The sequence below is a fragment of the Chiloscyllium punctatum genome, chromosome 18 (genome assembly GCF_047496795.1).
Source record: "Chiloscyllium punctatum isolate Juve2018m chromosome 18, sChiPun1.3, whole genome shotgun sequence".
Taxonomy (NCBI): domain Eukaryota; kingdom Metazoa; phylum Chordata; class Chondrichthyes; order Orectolobiformes; family Hemiscylliidae; genus Chiloscyllium; species Chiloscyllium punctatum.
Window position 1 is genome coordinate 78,625,566 of NC_092756.1, and position 26,053 is coordinate 78,651,618.

General features: G+C 40.7%; 1 protein-coding gene across 1 annotated transcript in view; it reads left to right on the forward strand.

The window, feature by feature from the left end:
• Positions 1-26,053, forward strand: part of LOC140489216 (ankyrin repeat and fibronectin type-III domain-containing protein 1-like) — a 164,433-nt gene that overhangs the window by 41,087 nt on the left and 97,293 nt on the right. Inside the window, exon 2 of the mRNA XM_072588518.1 lies at positions 500-649. The gene's annotated coding sequence lies outside the window, so the exon portion shown is untranslated. The remainder of the gene's footprint in view (positions 1-499; positions 650-26,053) is intronic.

The following is a 26,053-nucleotide window of genomic DNA, read 5'->3' on the forward strand; positions in this document are numbered from 1 at the left end:
GAGTTGAGGCCAAGATGAGATCAACCTTGATTGTATTTAATAGAATAGCAATTTCATGGGGCCGAATTGCCTAGTTCTTATAAAGAAATTGGCTTTCTTGGCAGAGTATGACCCATGTCACTGTGACCATATCCCAGCATGATACTGATACCAGGAGAAGACCTAAAAGCACAAGCGTACAAAACATTAATATCACACTCAATATGAATACCATTTTACCAAAACATCATCCATGATTTCACATTGAAGGAAACTAGAAAATTTAGCTTCATGTTTTCACCAGATCTATCTCTGTGGGTTGCCAAAGAAAAATCTAATTTAATAAACATTACCAGATGCATTGCATTTAGAATGATCCTAATTGGTTGTACTCGCCTTGCGGAGACGAAGGTAATTGTTTATTATTAAAACCAAACTTCCTCTGAAACATGCTTGTTCATTGATTTAGTCAGTGTTTAGTATGTGACCTCCCACGTAATTCTACACTTTTTGTGATAAGCTTGCAGGCTTCCTGCCTCAACCCCCTCTGCTTCACTGAAAGCAGGAAACTACAGTGACGCTGTGCTTCTACCAAGGACTGTGCTGCTCACCTGTCAGGATCCACATTTCAAGCTGGTCTGCTGGAAGTAACTCTGAATGGCAGAATTTGGTAGGTTCTCCGCAATGGAGTCTTTTCTTCTGTTTTATTTTTGTTTAAAGTTAACATTTGCTTTAATATCGGAGCATGATAACTGTTTCAGCACAATAGCAAACACCCAACACTAAATTTAAAATGTGCAGTGCCATACTGATTCAGAGGCTGTCAGTTCTATAGACACAGTAAGATATTCAGGGTATGTGAATGTGCAGGGTGTTAACAAGAGAGTGGCTTCTCTGTTTTGTTTTTGAAAAGCAGTAATGTAATATGCATTGTACAATTATTACTATATGTCGGAGGATACAATCAGATTTTCCTATCATTCTCCTATACATGCGCCTAATTATCTGGTAGACCATGATTAATATATGGATGTACATGAAATCCTTTGTACTATTACTCATCAATTAAGATTAAATACCTGCCGTTGTTATATAAATACTGACTTCACAGAGTGAGGGGCTGATGTCAAGTGGTGACATTTAGGAAAGCTACAAAAGAAGTCAATGTGTTGTATTAGAAGTGACTGGTGGAAGATATTGAGGGAGGGTGACTTTTATTCATTTCATAGGGAAATGGTGATGACAGAAAGCAGATGTTCCTATTTTAATAATTCCATGATAGACTCAGTGGTTCACAGTATTTTATGAATTATGAAACCATGCAGCACGGGAGAAAGCTATTCAGCCCTCGGTTCATTGCCAACTCTTTAAAAGAACTATCCAATTAATCCCACTCCCCTTGCCTTTTTGATATCAATTACCTTTTTCCAGTATTTATCCAATTCCCTTTTGAAAGTTGCTATTCAATCTACCTCCATTATACTCTCCAGCAGTGCAGTCTAGATCATAACAATTCACAGTGTAAAAAAGAAGTCTAGTCCTCTCCCAGCTAAATTTTTTCTAATTAACTTAGGTTGATACCAAAAGGTTTTAAAGTATCTGCCAGTGGAAGTATTTTTCCTCCATCTGCTCCATTAAAAGTCCTTCATTATTTAGAACACATCTATCTCCCCTACTTTTTCCACTTCAAGGAGAGCAACCCCACTTTGGACTTAAGACCTTCGTTGAATACAAGTTGAATGGAAAATATTTCTTCCTAGCATCGTCTAGATGGAATGTACAGAGAAAAACCAAGCCCCAAGATTGTGTGATCACAGTGGAGTCGGTCTGATTATTAATCCTTTCTGGACATAAATCAGACTAACCCTTTTACAGGTCCTTCTCCTTTTCTTCTTCTCGTGTTCTCCGTCTGACGGCAGATCTGGCCATGGGTGCCCCAATCTCGACAGTCCTCTCTCATCTAAACTTCTTTGATACATTCCACCAAACAATGTTCAACATGGTAAAGAGTAAAGTCATCCACAAAAACATCTGGAGATGTAATTACATCCAGTTCTCATCAGACACTGGATTCAAGTGAGAAGCAAATCTGTCAGCAGACTGCAAGCCCACACAGAGCAAGGTCTGTGAAGAAGAGAATATTCCTCCTGTGCTCTGCAATCTTTCTGGTTTTAATAAGGGGTAATAAAGAAAAACTATGGAGATAGGCTAGGAGATATGTAGCCAAATCTCTGCATGCTTCAGTGGCTGTAGCAATCATTTCATGTCACTTTAGCCAAGGATTAGAGATGCCTGGAGGGGAATGGAGAGTCCCTCAATGTATGATTTTGATCATGGTTAGCTTCTCCAAGGCATCTAAAGTTAAGCTGCCTAACTCTTGATCCCTCTTGTGACCACTGCTTTGACCCCACAACCACAAAAAACAAGCCCTCATTCATCCTGTGAAATCAGTTTAAGAAGTTGAACCTAGGATTGTCAATGGAATCAACAGCCAGAGGGAGTCTGTACTGCCACTAGGAAGGAAAATTCTAGCCTATTTTGCTGCCTTCAGTCGATCTGGTTATAATTCTTCTCACTTTCACATTCTCTGTCTGTCTGTCTCTCTCTGAGGCTGTATGGATGAGAACTCAGCTGTGTAGGAGACTAGTGCATTCCCTGATTGGGACGATTTACAGAATGCCCTGCAGATGCACCTGAATAATAACAGTGCTAAGAATAGATTACTTGTATATCCCTGATTACAGAAGATTAAGAAGTAATATAATTGAAATATTTGATGATTAAAGGGGGTTAAATCACCAGCTTCCTTTGGTGGTGTTGGAGGCCAAAATCAGAACAAGAAGGCATAGCTTTAAAAACACAGCTAGACCGTGTAGGAACATTGTCAGGAGTGCTTCTTCATACAAGGGTAGTACAAACCTAGCTGCTCTCCATTTTATAAAAACATTGTTGCAACTGGTGTTAGTTGTAAAGTTCAAAAGTAGGATTAATAGAATTTTGTGAGGCAAATGTATTATGAGATGTGGAACAATGATAAGCAGATGGAATTAAGATACCAATCAACTATGATTTAATAGACCTACAGGACAGATTTAAGGTGCTGAATTGCCTCCTCAAGTCCGTTGTAAACAGAAAATATTGTCTTGGTTGGAGTCCAACTGATAATTGGTATTTAGTTAGCTGTTTCTCACAGAAGGACAAATGGTCTGAGAATATGAACACTGGCTTGGTCAGGAAGATGGTCATCTTTAGCTGTGTATAAACTTTGGACAGAGGTAGCTTTAATATCATCTGCCTATTTTAGAAATGACCAGTAAGCACTTAATATCCAGAGTAGGTGGGAAAAATATGAAAATGATCCATTTCCCTGCACTAACATTTCTCATTTTGATGAGACATTCACAATATGCAGGAATTAGCATCCTATTGTGAAGCAGTATTTTTGCAGCAGGTATGAGTCAGCCAGTAAAAAAGAACATACACGCGATTAGAGCCAAGAGTACAGGCAAAAAATTAAAGAAATGTAAATTCTCTCCAAATTAAATGTGTGGGAATCATCTTGAGAGTTGGTAACGGTTAAATCACCTCAATTGCAATCTCACACAATGGGGGTATCCAAATTATGAAGTTATTTTAGAAGCTTGAAAAAAAATATTAATGTCATAAATAATCATTTATGAGTTTTATTTGATTGATTTTATTCACATTTCAAATGTGAGTTCCTCTTCTCTCCCTCTTCTCCCTCCACTTTCTATAGTGATGCACGAACTAAAACCATTCCCGCCTATATTCTGTCTGCCTTTTGTTTTCCACTTCCTGTCCACCCCTTGCTTCAGTCAACATGTGGATAAGTACTAGATTTATGTGAAAAAATGCTGTGGAATGTAAGCATGTTGTGAACTAAAATGCACTGCCTGAAAGACTGATAAACATAGATGTAATAATAATATGTACAGGGCCAAAGGAAAGAACAGGAGAGTGTAACTAATTAATGGAGGAGGAATTAATAGATCCCTCACTAGTATTATTAACACTGTAGAAACAGCAAAATTGGCAGAGTTGTACCAGAGACTTCAAGCAACAGTAAGTCATAGAGATACTCACACAATCATCACTTTCAGCTGGCGTCCCAGGTGCCCTACAACTATGTCTGGATATGCCTTATGTCACTTACAGGACATGCCCACTACAGGTGACAGCAATACGGTATACATTCAGGAGGGAGTGGCTCTGAGATTTCTCAATATTAAATCTGGATCTCACAAATTGTCATGGCATCAAGTTAAACAAAAGCAAGCAAGTCTCCTGCTGATTACCACCTACCGTTCTCTCTTGGCCAATGAATCGGTACTTGCCATGTTGACCACCTTGGAAGAAGTATTGAGCTTAACAATGGTACAGAATGTGCTCTGTATGGGGAATATCAATGTCCATCACCAGGTGGTTGAGTAGCTTCACTACTGACTGACCAGGCTGACTGCTTCAGGTAAAAACTATCAGATTGGGCCTGCAGCATTGCTGAGTAAACCAATAGGAGAAAAAACCCATTTCACCTCATCCATACGAATCTATATACAACTGCTGTATCTGTCCTTGACGGTGTTTATAGGAGGAACTGCCAAACACTACTGTGCAGAAGATGTCCTGTATTTTGTACAAAATCATGGCTCTGAAAGCACTAATGTTGAAGTTGCATTAGCTCCATCCAGCCTGATAATGTCTTTAGGTGGAGAACCGGTCAGTCTTGTGTGAGGTCCCAAAAGAGACAGATGTGACATACTTGGCTTTTGGTAGTTGTAATTATGCCTAAAACATTATTGTTAAATGTATCTATTTGTAACATGCCATAAACTGTACCTTGTAAGATTCTTGTCATGCTGGTGATAGATGGAAAATTATAAGCCTGGAGCTCAGTGACCAGTGGTGTTCTGCAGGGATCGGTTCTGGGACCTCTGCTGTTTGTGATTTTTATAAATGACTTGGATGACCAAGTAAAAGGGTGGGTTATTAAGTTTGCCAGTGACATGAAGAGTCATGGAGTTATGGATAGTGTGGAGGGCTGTTGTAGGTTGCAAGAGACATTGACAGGATGCAGAACTAGGCTGCTAAGTGACAAATGGAGTTCCACCTGGAAAAGTGTGAAGTCATTCACTTTGGAAGGTTAAACTTGAATGCACAATACAAGGTTAAAGGGAAGAAGCTTAGCAGTGTTGAGGAACAGAGGGATCTTGGGGTCCATGTCCTCAAAGTTGCCACCCAGGTTGATAGGGTTGTTAAGAAGGCATGTGGTGTGTTGGCTTTCATTAGCAGGGGGATTGAGTTTAAGTGCCATGAGATTATGCTGCAGCTCTACAGAGTACTGATTAGACCACATTTGGAATATTGTGTTCAGTTCTGATCGCCTCATTATAGGAAAGATGTGGAAGCTTTGGAGAGGACACAGAGAAGGTTTGCCAGGATGCTGCCTGGACAGGAGGGCATGTCTTATGAAGAAAGGTTGAGAGAGCTAGGGCTTTTCTCATTGGAGTGAAGAAGGATGAGAGATAACTTGATAGAGGTATACAAGATGTTGAGAGGCATAGATGGAGTGGATAGCCAGAGACATTTTCCCATGAAATATCTATCACGTTAGTTGGGGGAGGTGCATAATTTTAAGGTAATTGGGGGAAAGCTTAGGGGAGATGTCACAGAGTAGGTTCTTTACTTAGAGTGTGGTGGGTGTGTGGATTGCACTGTCAGCAGTGGTAGTAGAGCCAGATACATTAGGGACATTTAAGCAACTCTTGGATAGGCACATGGAAGATAGTACAATGAAGTGTAGGTAGGTTAATCTGATCTTAGAGTAGGATAAGAGGCCGGCACAAATCGAGGGCTGAAGGGCCTATACTGTGCTGTATGTTCTATGGCTGTAGTTCTCAGATGCTCGTTGTCTCAGTCCCAGGACTTTGAAGCAGACATTCCTCAGAGTACTATCCCAGACCCAATCATCTTTAGCTGCTTTACTAATGTGTTTCCCACTATCATAAGGTCAGCAGTGGGGATGCTTGCTGATCATTGCACAAAGTTCAGCAGTATTCATAGTGATATAGTATCACACAGTATTTGGTTCAATATTAGAAACAAGTTAAACAGGTTTCATTTGTTAACAAATAATAACTAGTTTATTACTAACAAAATTTAAAACAAGGATGCAAAGATTACTGACAAAAGTGTATAGGAAATGCAAGTATGTGTAACTGTCCATCATAAAGACACAAGTGCACACAACTCTGGTTCAATGGACAGTGCAGGAAGACATGCCCTGTGCAGCACTAGGCATACCTGAAGATGAGGTGTTAACCTGGTAAAGCCACCAAACAGGACTACTTCATGCCAAACAGCATAAGCAACAAGTGATAGACAGAGCTAAGCCATCCCACAACCAACAAATTAGATCTAAGCTCTGCAGTTCTGCCACATCCACTCATGAATGGTGGTAAATGATGAAACAACCAGTCATCCTCAATACTGGAAAAGCCCAGCACATCAATGCAAAAGATAAGGCTGAAGCTTTCACAGCAATATTCAGCCAAAAGTGTCGAGTGGATGATCCATCTTGGCATCCTCCTGTGGTCCCCAGCATTACAGATACCTGTCTCCAGCCAATTTGATTCACTCCACGTGATATCAAGAAACGGTTAGAGGCACTGGATACTTCAAAGGTTATGGACCCTGACAACATTCCGGCAATAGTACTGAAGACTTCTGTTCTCGAACCTGCTGCTCCCCTAGCCAAGTGTTCCACTACAGTTACAACACTGGCATCTACCTGACAATGTGGAAAATTGCCCAAGTCTGTCCTGTAGATAAAAAGCAGGACAAATCTAACCTAGCCAATTACTGCACTGCTAGTCTACTGTCAATCATCAGTAGAGTGATAAGAGATGTCATCAACAGTGCTATCAAGCAGCATCTGCTCAACAATAACTTGATCAGTAATGTCCAATTTGTGTCCCTCCAGGGCCACTCAGCTCTTTACCTCATTACAGCCTTGGTCCAAATATGGACAAAAGAGCTGAATTCCAGAGGTGAGGTGAGAGTGACAGCCCTTGACATCAAGGCTGCACTTGACCAAGTGCAGCATCAAGCACCCCTAGCAAAACTGGAATCAAAGAGTATTGGGGGCAAACTCTCCAGTGGTTAGAGTCATATTTGACACATAGGACTATGGTCATGGTTGTTAGAGGTCAGTCATCTCAGCTCCAGGACATTTCTGCAGGAGTTCCTCAGGGTAGTGTCCTAGGCCCAATTATCTTCAGCTGCTTCATCAATGACCTTCCCTCTATCATAAGGTCAGAAGTGGGGATGTTCGCCAATGATTGCACAATGTTCACCACCATTCATGATTCCTCAGACACTGAAGCAGTCCATGTCCAAATGCAACAAGATCTGGTCAATATCCAGGGTTGGGCTGAAAAGTGGAAAGTAACATTTGCCAGGCTATGACCATCTCCAGTAATAGACAATCTAACCACTGTCCCTTGACTTTCAATGGTGTTACCATCACTGAATCCCCCACTACCAACTATCCTGATAGTTATCATTGATCAGAATCTCAACTGGACTCATCACATGAGCACAGTGGCTACAAGAGCAGGTCGGAGGCTTGCAGTACTGCGGTGAATAACTCACCTTCTAACTCCTGAAAGCCTGTCTGCCTTCTACAAGGCACAAGTTGGGAGTGTGATGGAAAACTTGCCACTTGCCTGGATGAGTGCAGCCCCAATAACACTCGAGAAGCTCGACACCATCCAGGACAAAGTAGTCCGCTTGATTGGCACCATATCCACAAGCATCCACTTCCTCCGCCTTCAACGCTCAGTAGCAGCAGTGTGTACTACCTACAAGGTGCACTGCAGAAATTCACCAAAGATCCTCAGACAGCACCTCCAAACCTACGACCACTTCCATCTAGAAGGACAAGGACAACAGATATATGAGAACACCACAACCTTCAAGTTCTCCTCCAAGCCACTTAATATCCTGACTTTGAAATATATCACTGTTCCTTCACTGTAACTGAGTCCAAATGCTGGAATTCCCTCCTTAGTGGCATTTTGGGTCAACCTACAGCAGGTGGACTGCAGCTGTTCAAGAAGGCAGCTTACCACCACCATCTCAAGGGTAACTAGGGACTGGTAATAAATGTTGGCCTGCCAGCAACGCCCACATCCCACAAAATGAATAAAGAAAAAGACAGAGAAAAACAAAATTTCAAAAATTCTACCAAGTCTTATTTGAAAAGTACTTTGTCAAATGACAGTTAAACTCAGGGGAAAGTTTATTCACGGATTGTCCTAAAAGGTGCTCAATAACCAAAGTTACTTTGCATGCACACAGACTGTTGGTACTGGGACATCTTCCCTGGAAAAGTTGTGGTTAACTGAATCTTCTGACCTGAGGTGAGCAATATAGTGATGAAATCTTCTGTACAAACCCTGCAAGAATGGTGAAGATGATTTCAAGCCAGTTTTCAGCTCACCACTTTGATGGGAAACGTTGCAGAGAAATAGAAAAAGAAGCAAAGGGCTGTTGCTCCTCCAACAAGTCATTTCAGATTCTCTCTGTCTCTCTGGGTTTAACATTAAGTAGCCTTATTCCACCTCTAAACTGCGTGAAGTGACCACTCTCTGAAACTAGACGAGATGTCTCTAATCAGAACCCCTCTACCTTGTAGACACATTGTTGCTGTTGTATTAACTGCCTTTTCTTTCATAAAGTGGCAATTTTCAAAAGTTCAATATGTATTATATATATTATCCAGTTAATGTTATTATAAACTAATATTTGAAGTACGCAACTTCATAATAGAAGGAATGGTTTCTTTCGAACAACACTATCAGATTATTTAACCATCTTAAACACCTCAATTAGATTATAGTCCAGAGATTACAGACAACAAATCCACTCTAGTACATAAGGATCATTTGAAAAGAGCAAAAAGGAATTTGTGAAATTGTGATTTTTCTCCACAGTTGCATAGATCACTTTTCTGCAGATCCTTAATTCCTGGAGACTCCTGGCCAATCCCTGGAGCTTCTTGGAAACTAAAGATGGATTTAAAATACAGCTTTACCAACACAAGAGTCCTCCAAACCTTCACACAATTGTACTTTGCAGCGTTCCTGGGTCCTGTTGCATTAACAAGGTTGGTTAAGTTATGTTGCTCACAGACTTGGACAGCACAGAAGGGAGCCATTCAACCCATTCTGTCTGAGCCACCTCCCCTTGAGAATAGCTTACCCCACCCTGTGAGAACAGCTAGCCTTTGTCCCGTAACACTGAAAATATTTTCTTCTCATATATTTATTCCGTTCTCTTTTATGGTGTAAAAGCTTTCAGAAAGGCAATAGGGAATCTCTTGTCATATGATATGTGTGCTTTTATAAACAAAATACATGTTTGGTGGAGCAGGGTTGCAAGGAAACAAAACCAATATGTGCTATCACTGTGTGCCATGACCGTGCTCTCTAACAATCTCCCTGTAACTGTGCCAGTCGTAGGTCCATGTTACATTTGTTGGTGCATGTTTACTGTGGGACCTGTGTTCTGGATTAAATCTGACTGAGTGTTTTGCTAATAAAATGGTTTACATCATTGTCATAGAAGTGATACAATGTTTAGCAATCTTGCTGTCTCCTGCAACCTCTTGGCAAAATGAAACTAGAATAAAGTGTTTCACAAATGGAATAAATGTTTTCTTACATCAGCATTACATGTGAATATTTGTTAAGAGCACAGTAAGATCAAGAATTATAGAATCCATAGTGCTACTTTGCTGCCAGCACTGCTCCACCATAAAGGTTCATGGGTACCCTAATCTTTGCTTAGGTGGTACAGCGATCCTGTTTTAACATGTTCTGGATTAGAAAATGTCAGAATCAGAAAGGTAGGACTGAGTCTAAGAAGGCAGTTGAACACATGAATGAGCATTTTAAAATTGAGACATTCTCAGACTAGAACCCAGTGAAGACCTGTGAGCTGAGGATCTATGAGTATTTCATGCTAGAAGTAAAGGAGTGCACCAGCATAACTGCAGTTCTATTTTGCAGGTTATGGTGTCTCATAACCAGCAAACCTTTTGCACTATTCCTGTTGAGGCTTCAAAACTAATTACAATGAGTTGCAGCTTTGAAGAGCATGTTTCTATAGGCTCCATTGCCTACGTGCTGTCCCTGAGCTGAAGGCTGGGGGCTATGTAAGAAACAGCTGAAGCAATGTTGGTTAACACAATTTGCAAGAGCACATACATTTAACCATTACTAATGTGAAATCAGGAACAGGAACCTGTTCTGTGTTATGCTTATATGTGGTCAGTACCACATAGATACGTAAGCTTTACTGTATGAATTAAACCTAATTCTGGTCTATATTTTTGCAGTTAAGTCTGGTTTCAGGGAGGAAGGAGCTATACATTTCCTTTTATACCCCAAGTACTTTGTCCAGGTTTCATTCAGGTGAAACTAAATGGCTATAAATGTGAAAAATAATCATCAATCCCCCTGAGCCATAAAAAAAAGATTAATCTGCAAACAGTGCCATGGGAGAAAAGTCATCATTGAGATAAAAAGAAAATGATGTATTTCTTTCAACTTGTTTCTTTATTTCTCAATAATCAAAACCATATGAGATCAGAGAATGGTATTTGACTGACGACCAGTCAGATAAAGGCTATTTTCTGATTAGGACAGGAAGGCAGGGAATTACCAGGTGACCAAAGGCAGGATTTGAGGCCAGCTGGTTAGAAACAGATGCTTATGTGATAAAATCTCAAGGGTAATGGTTATCCAAAACTGAAATCCTATTTTTACTGAGTTTCTGACAGACTCGATATGGATCCTCTGCTTTTAACGCATATACATGATTTAAACTTAAATCTAGAAGTCATAATTAAACAACTTGAAAATTTTGCAAAGTTGGCCATGTGTTTGATAGTGAGAAAGAAAGCTGTACGTTGCAGGCGATTATCAATGGACTGGTATGGTGGGTAGAAGGTTGGCAAATTAAATTCGATTGAAAGAAATGTGAAGTAAGTATTGATGGGGGAGGTGGGGTCTTCTGTTATGTATTAAAGCAGATACTGGCTGGCCAGCTGAAATCACTGCACCAAGGCCGGTATCCCATCAGTAAATCACCCTTCATTTGCATGAGAACAGTACATAGGCTCTGACCAGTCAGCTCAAAGCCAGTCCCTTGACTGAGGAAACCTTCTGAATCGCTTGTCTATATCCATCAGCCAGGGTTCCCTGATAGACCCAGCTTAACAACCCCAGTCAAGGATCTCATGGTCAATGAGATCTACTTGGCCCTGGTTCCAATCATTACACCAGCATTTATTGTTCATCCCTAGTTGCTCTTCAGAAGATGCTAGTGATGCAACTGATTGGCTTGTTAGGCCATTTCAGAGAGACTTTGAGAGTTAGCCACATTGCTGTGGACCTAGAATCACACATGTAGGCCAAACCAGGTGGGGATGGCAGATTTCCTTCCATGAAGGAATTAGTGAGCCATTAGTAAACATGAGTAAAGACATGCTCATGACTACTGTTCCCGCTAATTATTGTTATTTCTGTGTGGGCCTCCAAGGTCAGTTTGTGGCAGTAATTTCCTGAACTGGAAGTCATAGCTGCAAACGGCATCAGCATGCCAGTCACTATGCGCAGACCGTTGGAGCAGCTGCATGTGCACAAGCCACACAGCTTCTAGGGAATGTTGCTTATGATGTCATTACCATATGGCACGTGACCTAATGGTATAATGCTCTCGGTCTCCATCTTACCAAGTTCTATCCTCCTACAGCATGATATGCTCAGGGAGGTATGCTACAGTGTATCTGAATTGCTTAGATTGAGCCCTGACACACAATTACCCATCATTGTACTGTACAAATGTAGATACAGGAACTGTAATAACATTTTGTTGAATTCTTCAATACTATATAATCCATTCTCATTTTATCTATGGGAGCTAACATGGGTAGCGCAGCAGGATGGTTGCAAATCATCAGTTGCCTCGCCTTACTATTGTGTCAATGGAGAGAACAGACAAGGCCAGAGAGTATACAACAAATGGGAAGATAATGATAAGTGTAAAGAAACAGATGAATCTTGGAGTATGTATCTAAAAAGCCCTAAAGGTAGTAGGCTAGGTTGGTAAGATAATTAAGAAGACATATGGAATACTTTTGTTTGTTAGCCGAGGCATAAACTATAAGAAATTATGATAGAAATGTGTGAAACACCAGTTACAGCTAAAATATTGTGTAAAGCCCAGGCCACCATAATTACAGGAGAGGATATGATCACGTTAGAGCAGATATGAAGGAGATTTACAAGGATCTTATAGGACAGAAAAAAAGTTCGCAATGTGCAAAGAGTGGATAGTTTTCTTTGCAACAGAGAGGAGGTTTAACTGATGTGTAGAATATTATGACGGGTGTAACCAAGGTCAAAAAGGGCAATTATTTAGGGGCAATAAATTTAAAGTAGTTGGTTGACAGATTAAAGGAAAATGTAGAAGTGCCTGTGTTGGACTGGGGTGGACAAAGTTAAAAATCACACAACAGCAGTTTATAGTCCAATAGCTTTATTTGGAAGTACAAGCTTTTGGAGCACTGCTCCTTCGTCAGGTAACTAGTGCTACCTGATGAAGAAGCAGCAATCCGAAAGCTTGTACTTCTTAGTAAACCTGTTAGACTAAAACCTGCTGTTGTGTGATTTTTAAGAGGAAAGGGAAGTTGAGGAGAACCAGTTTTACTCTGAGAGGAAGGAGGACCTGGAAGTCAATGCCTGAAACAGTAGTATGGTGTGGAGGTGGCAGTGTTGGACTGGGGTGGACAAGGTCAGAAGTCAGATGACACCAGGTTCTAATCCAACAGGTTTATTTGAAATCACAAGCTTTCATAGCATTGCCCCTGCTGTCATCTGACTTCTGACCTAGGCACTGTAAACTGTAGGACTAAATGCCAAGAGCCACGAAGTCAGATTAGATCGGCAATACTTGTTCAGGTAGCACAGTCACAATGAATTGAATGACCTTCTCCTGTATCCTAATTATTTATGCTTCATTAAATATGTCCAAGGAAAGTTGGCAGTTTGTATTGAAACATTGCATAGGGTGGTGCATAGAGTGATCACATTCTAACACAATGTGCACACAGATGCTCTTCCCAGTGGGAGTCACTGGGAAGCAATCTAAAGCAGAAGGCCCAGATGATTTACCCTTTCCTTTTTATTCAGAAACATCAAGGACTTAAAGAGGCCATTTAATCCTTCCTTGTAGGATCTATCTCTGCCATTAGAACATTCAAATACATTTTAGCACTAAAAGTCATCTTTACTGTAATAAAATGTCTGGCACAGCAGTCTTATATATTTTTCTTTGTCAGAAAACATTGCAGTTCTCTCTTAAATTCCTAAATTGAAGCTGCCTCCATTTCAGACAATGCATTCGAGATCCTAACCACTTGCTATATGAAGATGCTTTCCTTCATGTTACCATTGTTTCTTTAACGAACTCCCTTAAATCTGCACCCACTCATTCTTAGTCCAGAAAGAACAGACATATTCCATCTACTTTGTCCAGACCCCTCTTGATTCAGATTCTTAAAAGCCCATTGTGGAGAACTCTTTAAATCTCACATAAACTAATGCCCTTTGGATTCGTTTAAGGGAATATAAAATATGTTTATACAGAGATGTATGCGACTGCTAAATTACAGCTAGCTACTTCTTGGCAGCAGATTTCTGTAAGCAGATTGATTGAGATGCTGCCAGTGATATTGGCTTTCATACAACAGCACCTGCAGACTTGGAACATTGAGTGTGGAAAATGCTTCACACATTCAGCCTGGAATTAGAACAAAACCTGTCTCTACAGGAAGCATCATAAATTCCCCAACCTGTTACTAAGAAAGAAAAAAAACACAAAGCAGTTAAAATCAAATAGGTACTATTTTAATGTAAAAATGTGGTGGTTTCATTCTGAATACTTCAAGCATGATAGGTTTGCTGATTTTTAAAATGTGCATTATTATTTTTAAATATTTCCATGTCATCCTTGTTTCTGTAATCTCCTCCATTTCTGCAAACTTCCGCAATATCTGTGCTCCTCCAATTCTAACCTCTTGGGCATTTACTTATAAACACTCAACCATGACCGGTAATGCCTTCAGCTGTCTAGGCCCTTAACCTTGGAATTCTCTTCATAAACTCTTCCCATCACTACCTCTCTCTGTTAAAACATTAATTTCACAACATTAAAGTTGTTATACAAATGCAAGATATTGTTGGTATTCTCCCACTGTCAAAAATTTGGATTGGATCACTCAGGTTACTGTTATTACTCTGTCATACATATTGGTAAAGCTCCAGATTCAGAAGGACTCTTTACTTCACAACCGTTACATTCCACCACTCCATTAAAGTTGTTTCACCTCAGACTCCCTTTAGGACTGACATTAGTTGAAGAAGCCAGTTCATCGCCATCTTCTCTAGGGCAATTCACAGGATCACAGAAGTGTTACATTGCAGTGGGGCACCATTAGACTCATCATGTGTACTAGCTCTTCAAATGAGCGACATTACCTATTGTCAATCTCTGTTTCTGTCATACCCTTGCATATTACTGTCTTTTCAATGCCTCAGTTGAACCTGCCTCCACCACATTTCCAGGCATTGCATTCCAGACCCTAACTACTTGTTGTGTGAAAAAGATTTTTCTCAATTTGCATTTGCTTCTTTTGCAAATCACTTTAAATCAGTGCCTCTTTTCGTTGATCCTTTTATGAGCAGGAACAATTTCTCCCTATATAATCTGTCCTGTCCCCTCAAGACTTTGAAAACCTTTATCAGGTGTCCTTTCAGCCTTCTCTCCAAGGAGAATAGTCCCAACTTCTTCAGTCTATCCTTATAACTGAAATCTTACATCTCTGGAACCATTCTTGTAAACACAGAAAATATAGAAGTGATTTACATCCTTGCTATAATGTGGTGACCAAACTATGCACAAGATCTTTTTATATCATTCATGGGACATCAGGGTTGCTGACTGGCCAACAATAATTGCCCATCTCTGTTTGTCTTTGAGAAAGTAGCGGTGAGCTGCCTTCTTGAACCACTGTAGCCCATGTACTGTAGGTAGACACACAATGTCCTTAGGGAGGGAATTTCAGGATTTTGACTGAGTAATGGTGAAGGGAAGGGGATCTAACTCTAAGATGGGATGGTGAGTGACTTGGAGTGAAATTTGCTGATGGTAGTGTTCATATGTATCTTCTACCGTTGATTTCCTAGATGGAAGCGGTCGTGGATTTAGAAAGTGCTGTCGAAGGATCTTTGGTGAATGTCTGCAGTGCGTCTTATAGATCAAACACACCGCTGATACTGAGCATCAGTGGTGGAGGGAGTGGATGTGGATGTGATGCAAACAAATGGGCTACTTTGTTCTGCATGGTGTCAATCTTTCGGAGTGTTATTGGAGCTGTGCTCATCTAGGAAGCGGGAAGTATTCTATCACACTCGTGACTTGTGTCTTATGTGGTGGACAGGCTTTAGGGAATCAAGAGATGAGTTACTTTCTATCCCCACAGTATTCCTCTGACCCACTCTTGTAGCCACTGTATTTATGTGGCATGTCCAGTTGAGTTTCTGATCAATGGGAACCCCCAGGATGTTGAACGTGGGGGATTCTGTGTTGGTAACACTACTGGTGTCAAGGGATGATGATTAGATTAATTCTTAAGAGAGGTGATCATTGACTGATATTTATTTGATGCAGATGTTACTTGCTACTTCTTGGCTCAAGCCTAAATATTGTTCAGATCTTAATGCATTTGAACATGGATTGCTTTAGTATCTGAGGTGTTATGAACGGTGATGGATATTGTACAATCATTAGCGAACATCCCCACTTCTGATCTTATGATGGAGGTGAAATAGCTCCAATCAACTAGACTCACCACATAAATGCAGTGGCTATAACAGTACGTCAGAGGCTACGAATGCTGTGGTTCGTAACTCAACTCCTGACTCCCCAAAGTCAAACCATCATCTATGAGGCACAAGTCAGGAGTGTGATGGAATACTCCCCACCTGCCTGGATGAGTGCAGCCCCAACAACACTGAAGTAGCTTGACACCATCCAGTACAAAGCAGCCTGCTTGGTTGGCACTGCATCCACAAGCATCCATTCTCTCCACCACCGACGCCCCACAGCAGCATTGTATACTGTATACAAGATGCACTGCTGACACTCATTGAAGATCCTCAGACAGCACCTTCCAAACCCACAACCACTTCCATCTAGGAGGACAAGGGCAACAGATGTATGAGAACACCATCACCTTCACGTTCCCCTCCAAGCCACTCACCATCCTGACACGGCAGTATATCGCCGTTCTTTCACTGTCACTGGGTCCAAATCCTGGAATTCCATCCCTCGTGGCATTGTGGAACAACAGGTGGACTGCAGAAGTTCAAGAAGGCATCTCAGCACCACCATCTCAAGGGCAATAAATGTTGATGAGCCAGCAATGCCTACATCCCACAAAACGAATAGAAGAAAAAAGACCAATATCCCGTCACCAAGTCACCCTTTATTCAATATGAAAAGTCCTTGACACTAATCCAGCTTCCTCAGAACTAGCTCTCAAATTGTACAGAACTTCTGATACTCCTGTTAATATCTTTCAGCTAGGAGGTTCCCCGAATGGACTAGATTAACAGCCCCTATCAGAGAACTCATATTAGAACATATAGAACATAGAACAGTACAGTATAGGCCCTTCGGCCCTCAATGTTGTGTCGACCTTTTATCCAACTCTGAAATCAGACAAATCTACATACTCTTCATTGTACTGTCTTTCATGTGCCTATCCAAGAGTCGCTTAAATGTCCCTAATGCATCTGACTGTGCCACTGTTATGATATGGTGTAAATCCCCTCTGCTAATTTAAATCCGACACACGGAGAAGCTCACCTCTCGCCATAATCTGTTAAATTTTGAGAAGTAAAGAACTATCCTAGACGTCACTATTTAAAGTAAAAATTAACAATTTTTTTCTTCAAGTCCAACAGAGAATATTAAAACTAATAACTATTTACAACTCCTTTTTCTTACCTCTCAACATCTTTTACCTCCCACTCTACAATACTGGTCTGATAAAAACCCTGATTAAGGTTTACCAAAAAAAAAAATCACGTTTCAAAACCAGTCATCTTTGTCGATTTTCCTTTGTAGCTTTTCCTCTACATTTTTCTCTCGGTCAACATCAATGTTCTCCTGCACAAACTTTTTATAGACAGGTACCTTTCGGAGAGCTCTTTAGCTAGCAGTCTATATGTGTGGATCACCCTGGCACTTCTACCCCTAACTGTTCTGGTTTTAAACCCCAAAACCTCGGATCATTTCAGTGGTTTGATGTCATCCCAAATAGTAAAATTCAAATTTGATTGGATTTTGGTATCGGGACATAATTTAAATGGATTGGCCTATTTGAATTTGTTTTTATTCCATAGCAACACGACTCAGCTATTTATTTCAACCAAGTGTTACCTTTTTACTTTATTCAGGACTCTCTGTGCTTTCAGTCAGTCCTTGCTAGCTTTTCAACTTGCTTAAAGGTACAGTACACCTACATCTGCATTACACTACCTCTGATGGCAGTGCATTCCATGCACCCACCACTCTCTTCTGACATCTCCCCTAAACCTTCCTTTAATCACCTTAAAATTATTGCCCCCTTGTGATAGCTATTTCCACCCTGGGAAAATGTCTCTGGCTCTCCACTTTATCTATACCTCTCAACATGTTGTACACCTCTATCAAGTTACCTCTCATCCTTCTTCACTCCAGTAAGAAAAGCCTTAGCTCCCTCAACCTTTCCTTATAAGACATGCCCTCCAGTCCAGGCAGCATCCTGGTAAATCTCCTCTGAGATCCATCTGGCTGATCTTAATACAGTCACTACATTCCTCTCCCTCTGAGTCCAAGGACACAGGCCGGTTCTTTTTTTTTGTAACTCCTCCTGGGGCGTTTTAGCATCAGTCAGGTAACTCCAGCCCTGCCTCTGATATGGGTGGCTTATAATGCAACAGAGGCTGGCATCCCGTCATCAAGTCACCCTTTATTTGCACATGGAAAGTCCTTGAAACTGATCCAGCTTCCTCAGAGCCAGCTCTATGACAATCCTGTTTATATCTGTCAGCCAGGGTTCCCTGAATGGATCAGATTAATAGCCCCAATCAGGGAACTCATTCTATGAAATCCAACTGGTTGACCTTGTTACAGTCACTACAGGAGGGAAGATCATTGAGGAAACAGCTGAAGTTGGTTGAGCCTACAAGATGACCCTGAGGAACTCCTGCAGAAATGTTCTGGAGCTGAGGTGACTGACCTTCAAAAACCACAGCCATCTTCCCTTTTGCCCCGTATGACTCTAACCAGTGAAGAGTTTGCTCCCTGATTCCCATTGGTTCCAGTTTTGCTAGGGTTCAGTTTTGTCCATGTTTGAACCAAGGTCAAGTGCTGAGTGACCCTGGCAGAACCCAAACTGAGCATCACTAAGCAAGTTTTTGCTGAGCAGGTACTGCTTGATAGTACTGTTGATGCCACCTTCCATCATTTTTCTGATGATTAAGAGTAGAATTGATAGGGCTAGGTTGGATTTGTCCTACTTTTTGTGTATTGGACAGGCATGGGCAATTTTCCACATTATCAGGTAGATGCCAGTAACACTGTCCTTTTGGAACTCCACATATCTTCCTCCCTCACAATCCTTCTCAGTTTCCTATCCTCTACAAACTTTGAATTGTTCCCTTAACACCTAGATGTAGAGCATTAATACATATCAGAAAAAGAAAGGATCTATTACTGATCCCTAGGAACTTTACTACAAAACATACTCCAGCCCAGACCACCATGTTTCCTATCATCCAGCTAATTTTGCATCCTCATTGCTACAGTCATTTTTATTTCATAACCTATACCTTTCTTCATAGATCTGTTGTGTGGCACTGTATTAACTGTCTTTTGGATGTCCAGGTATACCACATTAACAGCATTACTCACATCAAGCCTTTCTGTTACCTCTTTAAAAAACTCCAGGAAGTTAAACAACATTTCCCTTTTATGCTGACTGTTCCCAATCAACCCACCTTTTCCATGTGATTACTAATTCTGTCCTGAATCAAAGCATTAGCCTGGGCCCGGGCCTAGGCCTGGAATGCCAAACAAAAGTATAAGTAAAGTCAGGTCAATATTATAAAAGGATACAACTCAGAACAGTGGCCACCAAATCGATGCATGATTTCTTTAGCAAATATAGCATACAGCCTACTCCATAAAGGATATTATAACTATGCCACCATCTGCCCTAGTTAGGCAGATGCCCTGTAGTTTTTATTTTATGCGGGCTTTACTGGCTAGGTCAGCATTTATTGACCTGTCTTAATTACAGGCAATCAGTTTAACTTCAGTGGTAGAGATCTCAGATATATGTACGCATAATAAGATTGTAAATATAGAGGATTTTAATTTTCCGAACTTGGCTGAGGCTATTTTAGTGTTAAAGGTTTGGATGATGAAGAATTTGTCAACTGTCTTAAGAACATTTCCTTTATCAATATGTGGATGCTCCTACTAGAGAAGGAATAAAATTAGACCTTTTGGAAATAAGACAGAGCAGATGACTGAAGTAAAAGTTGGGGAACACTTTGGGATTGGTAATCATAATACTATTAATTTCAAAATGGTTATGGAAAAGGATAAGCCTTCTATAAAAGTTAAAGGTTTTAAATTGAGTAAGGCAAATTTTAATGATATGGGACAAGAACTTTCAAAAGTTGATTGGAGTAGACTGTTCACAGGTAAAAGGATATCTGACAAGTGGGAAGCATTCAGGAATGTGATAATGAGAGTTCAGAGGCATTTTATTCCTGTTAGAGTAAAGGGTAAGGCTGGTAAGATAAGAAACATTTGATGAATAAAGATATTAAGGTTCTAGTTAAGAATACATGGGAATCTTACTTTAGATAGAGACAACTTTGTTCAGTTGGATCTCCTAATCAATATAAAGAGTGTAGGGGCATTCTTAAGAGAGAAATCAGGAAGGCAAAGAAGGGATATGAGATAGCATAGGTAGATAAGGTTAAGGATTATCCAAAGAGATTCTACAAATACGTTAACAACAAAAGGGTAACTAGAGAGAGAGTAAAGCCTCTTAAAGATCAAGGAGGTCATCTTTGTGTTGAACTTCAGGAATTGGGAGAGATACTAAATGAAAGTTTCACGTCAGTTTTTACTGTGGAGAAAGAAATGGAGTCTAGAAAATGCAGAGAAATAAAATTTGATGTTTTAAAAACAGTTCACATTACAGAAGAGAAAGTTCAAGAGGTCGAAGAGAATGTAAAGGTGGATAAATCTTCAGGACCTGATTTAATGTATCCCAGAATATTGTGGGAAGCAAGAGAGGAAATTACTAGACCCCTTGCAGAAATATTTACATCATCTGTAACTACAAGTGAGGTGCCTGATAACTGGAGTGTGGCTCTTGTTGTACCTTTGTTTAAGAAAGGTTGTAAGGAGAAACCAAAGGACTACAGACCTGTGAGTCTGTCTTCGGTTATGGGTAAATTGTTGGAGGTGATTATAAGAGATAGGATTTATGAACATTTGGAGAGGCAAAAAATTGGTTAAGGATAGTCAGCATAGTTTTGTGCGAGGAAAATCATGTCTCTCATGTTTTTTGAGGACATACGAAAAAGATTGATGGCAGTGCAGTTGTTCATTTGTATTTTAGTAAAGCCTTTGACAAGGTTCCGCATGGTAAGCTAATTAGTAAAGTTAGGTCACAAGGGATTCAGGGTGAACTTGCCAAGTGGATATATAATTGGCTTAACAGCAGGAGACACAGTAATGGTGGAGGGTTGCTTTTCAGACTGGTGGTGTTCCGTAGGGATCGGTTCTGGGTTCTCTTTTGTTTGTCATTTATATAAATGATTTGGATGAGAATATAGAAGGCATGGTTAGTAAGTTTGTGCATGACACCAAAATTGGTGGCATTGTGGACAGTGAAGAAGATTACAAAGGGATCTTGATGAAATAGGTCAATGGGCTGAAAAATGGCAGATGGAGTTCAATGTGGATAAGTGCAAGGTATTGCATTTTGGTACAACAAGCAAGGGCAGGGCATACACAACTAATGGTAGGGCCTTGGGTAGAACAGATGACTTGGGGTGCAAGTACATAATTCTTTGAAGTTTGTGTGTCATACAGACAGAGTGGTTAAAAAGGCGTTTGGCATACTTGTCTTCATTGCTCAGTCCTTTGAGGATAGGAATTGGAAAGTTATGTTGAGGTTGTACAAAATATTGGTGATGCCTTTTCTAGAATACTGTGTCCAGTTCTGGTTGCGGAGTTATAGGAAAGGCATTATCAAGCTGGAGAGGGTTCAGAAGAGATTTACCAGAAAGTTGCCAGGTAAAGAAATTTTGAGTTGTAAAGAAAGGCCGGGACGTCTTTCACTGGAGCGTAGGAGGTTGAGTAGCAATCTGTTTATAAAAGTTTATAAAATAATGAGAGGTATAGATAGAGTTAATGGTAGTTGTCTTTTTCCTAGGATGGGGAATTTCAAGACGAGGGGGCACATTTTTAAGGTGAGAGGAGAGACTTTAAAAAGACATGAGGTAATGTTTTTACACAGAAGGTGGTTTGCATGTAGAATGAACTTCCTGAGAAAGTGGTGATGTGGGTGCAATTTAACAGACATTTGGATGGATTCATGAATAGGAAAGGTTTGGAGGGATATAGGCCAGGAGTAGACAAGTGAGACTAGTTTAGTTTGGGATCATGTTTGGCAAGAACTCGTTGGACCGAAAGGCCTGTTTCCATGCTGTGTGACTGCATGACTCTACTTGGAAATGCCTCGCCTAACAAAAACTTTCATAGTTTAAAGACTTATTTTGGGTCTATTTTGCTTCTCAAGATTTCAGTATAAAGGCTCATGTGTACTGACTCTGCCCTCTCTCATTTGAAATCAGGGTCTGTAATCTGGAACAGTTTCCTATCAGTTGAGTATAACACAAAATGGTTATAATCTTGCTCAGAAACAATTTATCTAAAGTAAGTGATATTTTCATTTTCTGCAGTCTGCCTAACGTCATTAAATAGTTGGCTTTATGTATATTAATACCACAGTTTAGCATACAGCAGGAGGGAAGCATTGGTTCTTGAAATGCAAGGGCTAAACTACTTGACATTTAAAGTTTAAAGAGTTGACTTTTTTTTGGTCATTTAATTTAAACAGATAGGCATGTACTTCACACAACTCTCTGTCCCTGACAAGGAATTAGTCTATTACAGGTGGGGTTTGAGCAAATTTATGGGCTGAATTTTCCTCTGAAATTTAGGAACAAGCAAGATTTCTTTGTATGCCCTTGCAGCAAATGCAGGTATCAGTTATGGCTCATTTGCCAGTATTCTGTCATCTCTGAGACAGAATTCCTGTTGGATTCAAATACCCATTCAGGTGATTGAGTATAAGATGCTTCGATGCTTCAATTTAGGACTGAGTGAGTGATCCCCGCTGTCAGCAGTGCCAGATTTTGGGTTAAAGTTATATTGACTTCTTAAGTGGACATAGGATAATGCAAAGAAGAGCAGGAGAGTTTTCCTGAATAATGTTTATCCTTCAGTGAATGTTACCATGTTCTATGCAAATTGGCTGCCAATTTGAAACAATGACATCAACTCAAAAATACTTTTCATTTATTCATTCATGGGATTTGGGTGTTATTGGCTAGGCCAGCATTTACTGCTCATCTCTCATTGCCTGTGTGAAGGTGGTAGTGGGCTGCCTTACTAAACCACAGCCGTCTATTTGATGGAGGGACATTGCCCCATCCTGTTAGGGAGCAAGTAGGATTTTGACCCATCAACAGTAAAGTAGTATATAGTGTTGTATTTCCATGTCAGGATCATGTGTGGTTGGAGAGGAGCTTGCAGGTGATGGTCATAGAGACATACAGCACGGAAACAGACCCTTCAGTCCATCTCATCCATAGCAACCAGATATCCTAAATTAATCTAGTCCCACTTAGCAGTTGCTATTTATCGGCTGCCCTCGTCCTTTTAGATTGTATAGGTCACAGGTTTGGAAGATACTATCAAAGAATTCTTGGTGAGTTATTGCAGTGCATCTTGCAGATCACACCCATGGCTGCCACTGTGTAACGGTGGTGAAGAGTGTGAATGCTGAAGGTGCTAGATGAGATGTCAGTCAAGCCAGCTGCCTTGTCTTGAATGGTATTGAACTTTTCAATGTTGTTGGAGCTGTACTCATTGAGCCAAATGCTGAGTGTTCCATCTCACTCCTGGATTGTACCTTGTCGATCGAGGACAGGATTTGGGAAGTCAGGAGGTGAGTTACTTGCCACAGAAGTCTCAGCCTCAAAGCTGCTCTTGTTGCCACATTAGTTGTTCCAGCCAGTTTCTCGTCCAATGTAATCTCAAGATTGTTGATTATGGAGTTTCCAGTGATAAAATGCCTTTGAATGTCAAGGGCGGTGACAGTAGATTCTCTCATTGGAGATTATTGTTGCTCGGCACTTGTGGAGCACAAATATTACTTGTCACTTATCAACTCAAGTCTGAGTGTTATCCAGTTCTAATTTCATTTGTACGCATACTGCTTCAGCATTTGAGGAGACATAACTAATGCTCAACATTGTGCAATCATCAGCAAACATCCCCACCTCTCCAATAAGGGAGGGCAGATCATTGACGAACCAGCAGAAGATAGTTAGGCCTAGGTTACTATCCTGAGGAACTCCTGGATAATGTCTGAGATAGTTGACCTCCCCAGTACCCACAAACATCTTCCTTTGTGCTACCTATGACTCCAGCCAGTGGAAGGTTGCTCCGTTGATTCTCATTGATTCCAGTTTTGCCAGGGCTCCTTGATGCCACACACAGTCAAATGCTCCCATGATGTTAAGGACTGTCCCCCTTTTGAATTTGTCTGATTTGTCCTTGTTTTGGAAAAAAACTGCAATGAGGTGAAGAGCTGAGTCAGGCTGGCATTATCCAAACTGAATGTCAGGAGCAGGTTATTATTGAGTAATTGCCACTTAATAGCACTGTCACTGACACCTACCATCACTTTGCTGATGATAGAGAGTAGATTGACAGGTAGTAATTGGCCAGATTGAATTTGTCCTGTTTTCTGGGGACAGGGCATACCTGGTCAATTTTCCACATTGCAGACTAGGTGCCAGTGTTGTAATTGCAAAAGGAATAACTTGTTCCTGAAAAACAAAATGTGTTTAATGCACTTCAGGATGTCTTGAGTTTCTGAACAGACATTATTATTAATTAATATAAGCCATTCTTTATTTAACCAGTCACTTAATCCAAGGTGACTGTAATTCTATATGTAGGCTGAGTTTAAAATGATAGAACTGCTGGTCATCAGTTCTTATTACATCTTAGAGTCATAGAGATGTACAGCACGGAAACAGACCCTTCTGTCCAACTCATCCATGCTGACCAGAGATCCTAACCTAATCTGGTTCCATTTACCAGCACATGACCCAGATCCCTTTAAACCCTTCCTTTTCATATACCCATCCAGATGCCTTTTAAATGCTGAAATTGTTCCAGCCTCCACTACTTCCTCTGGCAGCTCATTCCATACAGGCACAACCCCTGCATGAAAAACTTGCCCTTTTGGTCACTTATACATCTTTACACCCGCACCCTAAACCTATGCCCTCTAGTTCTGGACTCCCCCATCCCAGAGAAGAGACTTTGTCTATTTATCTTATCCCCTCATGATTTTATAAACTTCTATAAGGTCACCCCTCAGCCTCCGACGCTTCAGGGAAAACAGCCGCAACCTATTCAGCCTCTCCCTATAACGCAAACCCTCCAACCCTGGCAACATCCTTGTAAATCTTTTCTGAACCCTTTCAAGTTTTAGAACATTCTTCAATAGGAAGGAGGCCAGAATTGCATGCAATATTCCAAAAGTGGCTGAACCAATGTCTTGTACAGCTGCAACATGGCCCCCCAACTCCTGTACTCAATACTCTGACCAATGAAGGAAAGCATACCAAATGCCTTCTTCTCTATCCTATCTACCTGTGACTCCAGTTTCAAGGAGCTATGAACCTGCACTCCAAGGTCTGTTTGTTCAGCAGCACTCCCTAGGACCTTACCATTAAGTGTATAAGTCCTGTTAAGATTTGCTTTTCCAAAATGCAGCATCTCACATTTATCTAAATTAAACTCCATCTGCCGCTGTCAGCCCATTGGCCCATTTGTTAAAGATCTCATTGTACTGTAAGGTAACCTTCTTCACTATCCGCTCCACCTCCAATTTTGGTGTAATCTGCAAATTTACTAACTATACCTCCTATGTTCATATACAAATAGTTTATATAAATAATGAAAAGTAGTGGACCCAGCACTGACGGTTGTGGCACACCACTGGCCACAGGCCTTCAGTGTGAAAGACGGCCCTCAACCACCATCCTCTGTCTTCTACCTTCAAAACAGTTCTGTATCCAAATGGCTAATTCCCCCTGTATTCCATGAGATCTAACCTTGCTAGTCAGTCTCCCATGGGGAACCTTGTCGAATGCCTTACTGAAGTCCATATAGATCACGTCTACAGCTCTGTCCTCATCAATCCTCTTTGTTACTTCTTCTAAAAACTCAATCAAGTTTATGAGACACGATTTCCCATGCACAAAGCTATGTTGACTATCCCTAATCAGTACTTGCTTTTCCAAATACATGTACATCCTGTCCCTCAGGATTCCCTCCAATAACTTGCCCACCACTGACGTCAGGCTCACTGGTCTCTAGTTCCCTGACTTTTCCTTAGCACTATTCTTAAATAGTGGTACCACCTTGGCCAACCTCCAGTCTTCCAGCACCTCACCTGTGGCTATCGATGCTATAAATATCTCAGCAAGGGGCCCAGCAATCATCATCTTGATGGATAGAAATCATCTTGTGAGATTATTTAGGAATC